Raw genomic sequence first — 10763 nt, forward strand, 5'->3', positions numbered from 1 at the left:
GTAAACAGACGTCACAGTGTTATTGTATTTGTACATTCTTGCTTGTTAGTTGCACGATTACGTAACGACTATCAGGCTTACATACTAAGAACCTATACCAGTACTGCTAATGAGATTTTAATGCAACATTTTGGTTTACTTGAAAATACATTCTGGGTTTAATGTACTTTCTGTGAGATACCAGACGACACAGTGGTTAGTTTAAGTGACAACTACACGGTTTTATCACGACGCTACTAATGAGTGACAATTTACAATGTTGCTTTTGCGGTGTATCTGTTTTATATCTGCACAGTTTTTCTGAATTCTTCTGGAAAGTAAAACAGGTTTTAGTAGTAACTTTTGTGGTATAGCAACAATGAGACAGCCTTTTTTGTGGCACAACAATATGTTACTGTACAGTACTTTCTTCATCACGCCAATAACCATAATAACTATGATATCTATACGCAAAGCATTTCACTTTTGTTTATCATGAGGTAAGTACATTGACTTCTGCAGAACTTAGCTTTCGGAGGACGATAACTACGACACTTCCACAGAGATTATGTTACAAGACGCACAGTTTAGCGCTACAGTACACGTATTTGAGTGATCAATTTTATACTTAAAACATTTATTTTTAAAGATTTTTGAATTACAAAGAAAGTTTTGCGTGATACATTTCATTCCATTGCTGTAATCTGTAACACCTGAGGGTATAATTACATTAATCCTCAGGGGGGTACACGCCTACTTTGTGTACCATGTGTGTGGCAACCACAAGGAACCCTAGCTAATATGGTATTTTGCTTATACAACTTTACACATCGGTACCATATTTCTCTAAAACACAGAATTACACAGCTATCTGATCATTTAACTGAGAGATAAACATTTTTTTATTACATCAGTGACAGATGTTTACGAAATTACACAGTTGGATAACTTCACACTTATGAAATTGTATTTTGTGTGTACTTTGTGAAATGCTCATATTTTTCGGAACCATTGTGATACTATGAGAGCTTTATATGATGTATTTGGTATGAGATCATGATTTTTAAAGTACGTTTGAGGTAGATGACACTATTGAAATGAGCAGAGAATTTTTTTTACGTTTTGAAATTATTGGAGGAAGTTACGACGATTTTGAGATTTGACTGAAGTGTTATGATGTTATTATTACGACGACGATGTGTACTATGCTGTTGAGGTATGTTTATGATAAATAAGCTGATGCTATATGAGGAATCTGATTATGCTATGTAGCTATTATGATGAAATATTGAAGACGTGTTGATGAATATGAATATGTATATGTGTAATAAGGTAAGGAGTAATGAATAGTGATTAGGGACTCTGACTTATGGAAAAGGATGTTGGAAACCAAGAATCGTACTTTAGAATTATGAAATGTGTGTACATGTGTGAATCATGTGTGAATGTATCACAATGCCACTGAAAATTTGTTTGGACACTTATATTTATAGAATTTTCTTTCTACAGATTTGCAACGCTAATTCTTGACCTGTGAAATATTTTTATGTGAGACTGTCACTTTAGCGAAAATTGCTGTCGTAAATATTTCCGTACGAAAGTTAAGTGACCACCTGCACGTAATGCGTCGCGGGCACCCAGCTGTGTCAGACGCCTGGAGAAAAAGCCATTATTGCGAGCCCTTTTCAGCGGCACAGGTAGCACAAAAAAAAGGGGAGGCCACTATTCTTGGAAATATTCTTACATCTGCAAACCTGATAATGACAAGCGTCTTTCTACGAGAGTTGAGAGAGTTTCTACTAACTTACGAAATGTCACATGACTACTGAATGATATTTTTATGCTTTGCTTTTCATAGTTGCTTATTTCATTTGACATCTGTTTTCCAGCTGTGTTGCAGCATTGCTTTTATAAAATGAAATGCATTTGCTAATGTGAACACTTTCTGTCAACAGATCTATTAAATAATTATTTTATGATCCACATTCTTTAAAAAAGGAGCACTTGGAAAGGAAAGAACAATAAGAAGGAACTAGTAACTGCATTCATAATTTTCTTTTCAAGTAATTGGTAACTTTTTGGTAGAATAACTTCTTGTGGTGCACCACTTTAATTACATAGACATTAAGATGATACATTTCCCTTATCTGCATTGTTGTTTAGTGTAATATTTTTTCTGCTTGCGCTATGTCATGTTTAGGTATAAGTTGCTGCTGTTTGTCAGGCATAGTGTTATTGAATTTGACTTTTGCTCATTTATGCTGCTAGCTTTGCCAATCTGTATTTTTTGTCATTGCTGCTTGTGTTAATTGTTTTGTGCTGCTGCATTGCCTCGTTCCTTAGTTTAGCATCTGAGCTCAGTAGATTTAAGTTAGCTTAAGATGGGGTAGGCTATATGAGAGAACGAGTTGTGATGAATTATAAGAAATGCATTGAGAAGCTATCAGAAAATGGCCTGGCAAAATAAAAAGGATACTGTACAGTGGAGAAAAACTATTATCGACAGAGGATGTGAACAAAATACAGAAGGCAGGCTTAGATAGGACTTTTGGGAATAATGATGAATGAAGGGAAATCTCCAAGAAGTAAAGAAAGTTTTGTTTGCAAAATACTGCAGTACAACAAACCCTGTCCTTTCCTTTTGTGTTATCCCACTATATGTTTGTGTACCCTTGTGTATTTGTTTTCTTCCTGTCTCTGTGTAGTTTCATAGAATTTTTTTCTTCTTCTAATACTAAGCTACATTCACTATGATGAGGAATACTGTTATCCTCGAATATAATTGGCATTAATAATATGTTATTTACCTTATAAATATGCTTACACATTATTTATTCTGTTTAATGCTCATGTGTGAAGTTGATGTTTCAAAAATTATTGTGATCTTTTATGTATGTACTCATGTCATAATTCCACTGATGTATATGTTAGTTCGATTCTTTTGTAAAGCCTGTACTACAGATGTTATCTGTATTATTATGTTTTTAATAATGTATTCTGTACCTTTGTTATTGTATTTTTATGTTACCAAATTGTAATTGTTACCAGTTCTTCAAATTAAGTTACATTTCACTGCACACGTTTCTGTTGGTCATAGTATATGGACAATATGTGAGAAGTAGGGACTGTTAGTGTTTGCACGTGTGTTAATAATTCTGCAAGGGACTGGATAACAGCATTGCTGGTTCTAAGGACAATTGCAAAAACTTTGTGAGTGCACAAGTGGTGGTTTATGGACTTGCCATATTCTCCACAAGACTCTTCGAGGGTGATTATGCACCTGCACAGTCGCAACAGATGGCTGCTGGCCGTCTCTACAAGGACTACAGTGGGTCTGCACCTTCCATGGCCCACCAATACCGTAATCTCTACAAGGACTACAGTGGGTCTGCACCTCTGGTGGCCCACCAATACCACAATCTCTACCAGGACTCCAGTGGGTCTGCTCTGTGATGACCTACCTACCAATATTCGTCAGAACTTTGAATGACTCTGCTGTGGGCTTGCTCTGTTGTGGACCATTACCTGTCTGCATGTCGAGAGTCAGCACTGTCTTTCCGTTGGAAGGTCAACACTACTTCTTCAAGACTGCATGGAAATCCACTACTTCTGTGTGCATTGTCTTTTACTGCTCAGACTTTGAGAAAAGAAACGGCAGTTTCACTGTGATGAACAATGTGGACTGTCTTTATGGACTGTGAGAAATTTTTAGCTTTTGACCAACAATGTATCAATAAGTGTGTGCATTTTATATCTTTGTTACTGTAATTGTGAAAAATTTTTGTCAAATCTGTATTGGCCAGTGCCCAACACCATTTGTAAAAATTTTTGTGGGGAGCATGGGGGCTATGTAAGTAGGCTGTTTAGGTTTTTTCATTGGTAATGCCACCTCTGTATGAAAATCACTGGCTGTGCTGTGGGCAGTCTGTGTCTGCTTTGCATTGTTGTAATACTCGCCATTGTAGTGTTGGGCAGCGGCAGCTGGATGTGAACAGCGCGTAGCGTTGCGCAGTTGGAGGTGAGCCGCCAGCAGTGGTGGATGTGGGGAGAGAGATGGCGGAGGTTTGCAATTTGTCATGAACTGATATATATATTATGACTTGTGATGATATTAAGGTAAATACATTGTTTGTTCTCTATTAATATCTTTCATTTGCTAACTATCCCTATCAGTAGTTAGTGCCTTTAGTAGTTTGAATCTTTTATTTAGCTGGCAGTAGTGGCGCTCGCTGTATTGCAGTAGCTTGAGCAGCGAAGATTTTTGTGAGGTAAGTGATTTGTGAAAGGTATAGTTTAATGTTAGTCAGGGCCATTCTTTTGTAGGGAATTTTGAAAGTCAGATTGCGTTGCGCTAACAAAATATTGTGTGTCAGTTTAAGCACAGTTATGTAGAATTGTTCAAAAAGGGGACGTTTCATATTCTCTTCTTGTCTAAACTATTTATCGTCCATGATTCACTTCCATACATGGCTACACTCCATAAAAATATCTTCAGAAAAGACTTTCTGACACTTAAATCTATTCTCGATGTTAACAAATTTCTCTTCTTCAGAAACGCTTTCCTTGCCATTGCCAGTCTACACTTTATATCCTCTCTATTTCGAACATCATCAGTTATTGTGCTTCTCAAATAGCACAACTCATCTACTACTTTAAGAGTCTCGTTTCCTAATCTAATTCTCTCAGTATCACCTGATTTAATTTGACTACATTCCATTATCCTCGTTTTGCTTTTGTTGATGTTCATCTTATATCCTCCTTTCAAGACACTGTCCATTCCGTTCAACTGCTCTTCCAGGTCCTTTGCTGTCTCCTACAGAATTGCAATATCGGCAGCAAACCTGAAAGTTTTTATTTCATCTCCATGGATTTTAATTCCTACTCCAAATTTTTCTTTTGTTTCCTTTACTGCTTGCTCGATATACAGATTGTATAACATCGGGGATAGGCTACAACATTGTCTCACTCCCTTCCCAACCACTGCTTCCCGTTCATGTCCCTCGACTCTTATAACTGCCCTCAGTTTCTGTACAAACTGTAAATAGCCTTTGGATCCCTGCCACCTTCAGAATTTGAAAGAGAGTATTCCAGTCAACATTGTCAAAAGCTTTCTCTAAGTCTACAAATGCTAGAAATGTAGGTTTTCCTATCCTTAATCTATCTTCTAAGATAATTCGTAGGGGCAGTATTGCCTCATATGTTCCAAAATTTCTATGGAATCCAAACTAATTTTCCCCAAGGTCGGCTTCTACCAGTTTTTTCATTTGTCTGTAAAGAATTCGTGTTAGTATTTTGCACCCGTGAGTTACTAAACTGATAGTAATTTTCACACCTTTCAACATATGCTTTCTTTGGGATTGGAATTATTATATTTTTCTTGAAGTCTGAGGGTTTTTCATCTGTCTCATACATGTTGCTCACCAGATGGTAGAATTTTGTAATGGATGGCTCTCCCAAGTCCGTTTATCAGGCAGTAATAGCCGACCGAGACAGACGCAGCAACAGGGAAGTAACCGCTTTTGTGTCATTTATGAATTCCTAACCAGTAGCGAATTTTATTATACCATCTGTGTGCATTAATAGTTCAGTTTCTTGAGTTTCTGCGTGTAAATTTAATATCTAATAGCCGCTGTTCTTGCGTTTTCGTTTGCATCGGAAAGTAAACCGATTTATTTGACATATTACAAGTTCCTAATCAGGGACGAATTAGTTAGTTTCACCTGAGTGCTTCGGTAGTTAGGTTTTTAAATATCTGTGAATTATTAGGCACAGTTCCTGCGGTTTCTTCAGGGTCTACAGTAGAGTTGTGCAGCACGTGTTGATAGTCCGTGTTTCTGCATAGTTCAGTCATGGATAGGGACTGCGATTGTTGTGTGCGGATGCGAGCCGAGTTGGAGACACTTCGCTCTCAGCTTCATGTTGTGATGGCTTCGTTTACACAGCTTGGGGCTGCAGTGGATGGGCACCACTGTTGTGGGCCGGCCGTGGGGATCCAACAGACGACCAGCACGTCCGAGTCCTCCAATCGGTCCTCACCGGTGGCCAACCCAGTTACTGCTCGCACTGAGGCTGATCCCTCACCTGTGGTCGAGTGGGAGGTCGCCCCAGGGCGAAGCAGGCGGCGAAAGACTTCCCAGGCGGCCACACGTCAGGCCTCCCCGGTTTGTCTGACAAACAGGTTCCAGGTGCTGTCTGTGGCCGACACTGCCGCTGAGCCAGTTGCTGTCGCCTCTCCTGTTTCAGAGTAAACCACTCAACCTGCAAGATCCGGGCAATAATAGAGGTTGGGATGATTGGTAGTTGGTAGCACCAACGTCAGGCGCGTTATGGGGCCCCTTAGGGACTTGGCTGACAAGAAGAGTAAGAAAACCAATGTGCACTCCGTGTGCATACCGGGTGGAGTCATTCCAGATGTGGAAAGGGTCTTCCCGGATGCCATGAAGAGCACAGGGTGCAGCCAACTGCAGGTGGTGGCTCACGTCGGTACCAATGATGTGTGTCACTTTGGATCAGAAGAGATTTGCTCTGGTTTCGAGCGGCTAACAGAAGTGGAAAAGGCTGCCAGTCTTGCTTGCAAGATGAAAGCAGAGCTGACCATATGCAGCACAGTCGACAGGACTGATTGCGGACCTCTGGTACAGAGACGATTGGAGGGTCTGAATCAGAGGCTCAGTCGGTTCTGCGACCGTGTAGGCTGCAGATTCCTCTACTTGTGCCAAAGGGTGGCTGGTTTTCGGGTTCCACTGAATAGGACAGGTGTCCACTATACGCAGGAGGCGGCTACACGGGTAGCAGGGGCTGTGTGGGGTGGACTGGGCTGTTTTTTAGATTAAAGGGTCTCGGGTAAACACAAAAAGGGCTTCAGTCACAAAGGGTGCAGGCTGAACACAGGAAGAAAATAGATACAGGAACCATTGGTATAACAGTTGTAAATTGTCGTAGCTGTGTTGGGAAAGAATTAGAGCTCCAAGCGCTAATAGAAAGTACTGATGCTCAAATCGTTATAGGCACTGAAAGCTGGCTAAAGCCAGATATAAGCTCAGCCGAAATTTTTGCGAAGAACCTAGCGGTGTTCCGAAAGGATAGGCTAAACATGGTTGGCGGTGGCGTGTTTGTTGCTGTTAGAAGCAGTTTAACTTGTCGCGAAATTGAAGTAGATTCTTCTTGTGAGTTAGTATGGGCAGAGGTCATTGTTGGCAACCAGAATAAAATAATAATAGGATCCTTTTACCGACCTCACAATTCAGGTGATACAGTTGCTGAAAGGTTAAAATAAAACTTGAGTTTGATTTCAATCACGTACCCGACTCATACGATAATAGTTGGTGGTGACTTTAATTTACCCTCGATATTTTGGCGAAAATACATGTTTAATTCCCTAGGTACGCATAACATATCATCCGAAATTGTGCTAAACGCATTTTCTGAAAGTTATTTCGAGCGGTTAGTTCATCAGCCCACGCGAATAGTAAACGGTTGTGAAAACACACTTGACCTCTTAGCAACAAATAATCCTGGGTTAATAACGAGCATCAAAACCGATTTAGGGATTAGTGAACACAGGGTTGTCGTAACGAGACTGAGTATTGTAATCCCCAAATCCTCGAAAAGCGAAAATGTACCTATTCATAATAGCAGATAAAAATTCACTTGACGCCTTCCTGAGAAACAATCTCCACTCATTCCAAATTAATAATGTAAGTGTAGACCAGATGTGGCTTAAATTCAGAGAAATAGTATCGGCAGCAACTGAGAGATTTATACCAAATAAATTAACAAACGACGGAGCTGATCCTCCTTGGTACACAAAACGGGTTAGAACACTGTTGCAGAAACAATGAAACAAACATACCAAATTTAAACAGACGTAAAATCCCCAAGATTGGCGATCCTTTACAGATGCTCCAAATTTAGCGCGGGCTTCAATGCTAGAGCCTTATAACAGTCTTCAAAACGAAACTTTATCTCGAAATCTGGCAGAAAATCCAAAGAGATTCAGGTCGTATGTGAAGTATGTTAGTGGCAAGAAACAATCAATGCCTTTTCTGTGCGATAGCAATGGAGATACTATCGAAGACAGTGCTGCCAAAGCAGAGTTACTAAACATAGCCTTCCGAAATGCCTTCACAAAAGAAGACGAAGTAAATATTCCAGAATTCGAATAGAGAGCAGCTGCCAACATGAGTAACGTAGAAGTAAATGTCCTCGGAGTAGTGAAGCAACTTAAATCACTTAATAAAAGCAAATCTTCTGGTCCAGACTGTATACCAGTTAAGTTCCTTTCGGAGTATGCTGATGCATTAGCTCCATACTTAACAATCTTATACAACCGTTCGCTCGACGAAAGATCCGTACCCAAAGACTGGAAAGTTGCACAGGCCACACCAGTATTCAAGAAAGGTCGTAGGAGTAATCCACCAAATCACAGACCCATATCGTTAACGTCGATATGCAGCAGGATTTTGGAACAAATATTGTGTTCGAACATTATGAATTACCTCGAAAAACAGTCTATTGATTCATAGTCAATATGGGTTTAGAAAACATCGTTCCTGTGAAGCACAACTAGCGCTTTATCCACCTGAAGCGTTGAGTGCTATTGACAATGGATTTCAGATCGATTCCATGTTTCTGGATTTCCGGAAGGCTTTTGACATTGTACCACACAAGCGGCTCGTAGTGAAATTGCGTGCTTATGGAATATCGTCTCAGTTATGTGACTGGATTTATGATTTCCTGTCAGAGAGGTCACAGTTCGTAGTAACTGACGGAAAGTCATCGAGTAAAAGAGAAGTGATTTCTGGCGTTCCCCAAGGTAGTATTATAGGCCCTTTTCTGTTCCTTATCTATATAAACGATTTGGGAGACAATCTGAGAGCTGTCTTAGGTTGTTTGCAGATGACGCAGTCGTTTATGGACAAATAAAGTCATCAGAAGATAAAAACAAATTGCAAAACGATTTAGAAAATATATCCGAATTGTGCGAAAATTGGCAGTTGACCCTAAATAACCAAAAGTGTGAGGTCATCCACATGAGTGCTAAAAGATATTCGTTAAACTTCGGTTACACGATAAATCAGTCTAATCTAAAAGCTGTAAATTCAACCAAATACCTTGGTATGTCAATTACGGACCACTTCAATTGGAAGGAATACACAGAAAATTTTGTGGGGAAGGCTAACCAAAGACTGAGTTTTATTGACAGGACACTTAGGAAATGTAACAGACCTACTAAGGAGACTGCCTACACTACGCTTGTCCGTTCTCTTTTAGAATACTGCTGCGCGGCGTGGGATCCTTACCAGATAGGACTGACGGAGTAGGCTACATCGAAAAAGTTGAAAGAAAGGCAGCACGTTTTGTATTATCGCGAAATATGGGAGAGAATTTCACAGAAATGATACATGATTTGGGCTGGACATCATTAAAAGAAAGGCGTTTTTCGTTGCGACGGAATCTTCTCACGAAATTCCAATCACCAACTCCTCCTCCTCTAAACCCATGTTGACTCCTCCGAATGCGAAAATATTTTGTTGACACCGACCTACATAGGGAGGAACGATCACCACGATAAAATAAGGGAAATCAGAGCTGGTACGGGAAGATATAGGTGTTTATTCTTTCCGCGCGTTATACGAGATTGGAATAACAGGTAATTGTGAAGGTGGTTCGATGAACCCTCTGTCAGGCACTTAAATGTGATTTGCAGAGTATCCATGTAGAAGGCTCGAGGGGGGTTCTACATTAACACTAATATCACTGAAGTATTGAACCTAAATCGATTACACAATAGATAGTACAAAATTGTCGAGGCTTCAATGGCCACTTTTTAACAGTTTGCCTGTTGGCTTCTGTCTCAGGTTCTTCGGCCGACGTTTTCTGACATTTCATCAGCACGCGTGGCTGGCAGCGTCAACGCTTCGCTCTCCATTCCTAGTGGCGGACTAGAGCCGAGATCGCAGCCACACATCATATGCACCCCTTGCGTCAACATAAATATGTGGGCTTTTCTGTGGTCATCGCCGCTGCGTTTCTCCTCTTGCTACCTGGAGTGTTCGTTTGCTGCAGCACAGAAATCCAGGGCCTTCTATCTCTTGCTGAAGCTATTGTGATATTGGTGGATCTCTATAACTTTCCTAAACAAGTGCACGTGGTATCTGTTCTCCACGGCAAGAACTTCCCTGTCGGCGAATTTTATTATATTGTCAGCCTCACACAGCTCTTGCTCTGCCACGGATGATTTCACCACCTGTCGAGACCTGCAACATCGTTTATGTTCGATCACCCTGGTGTTGATGGATCGTCCAGTCATTCCAGTACGGAATTTCCCCTACAAACTGGTTATGCGGTATATTACCGACACTGTAAGTGGAAACCTTTTTTCCTTTACCGATCTGAAACAGTCTTTGATCTTCTCGGTCAGTTTGTATATAGTCTTTACGCCGTATTTGTGCAGTATATGGTCGATTCTGGTCGTCGCATTTGTGTGACAGAAAGGTCGTAAGCGACGTTTCTTCTTTCGACATATCACTTCACCAGTTGCACACGAACTGCCCTGAAATGTAACACTCAGCGACTGTCAGGTACGTGGATCACTGAAAATAAACGGTATTGCAGGTTGGGACAGGTGGAGAAATCAGTTGTGGTGGAATACGTTTTGTGTTAGACTGCCCGCATTATAAAATTCTCCGACACAGAAGTTCTTGCCATGGAGAAGAGATAACACGCCCGCTTGTACAGCGAAGTCACAGATATTCACAAATGGCTTCAACAAGAAAGAGGAG

This window comes from Schistocerca americana, chromosome 3 (assembly GCF_021461395.2).
Source record: "Schistocerca americana isolate TAMUIC-IGC-003095 chromosome 3, iqSchAmer2.1, whole genome shotgun sequence".
Classification (NCBI taxonomy): Eukaryota; Metazoa; Arthropoda; class Insecta; order Orthoptera; family Acrididae; genus Schistocerca; species Schistocerca americana.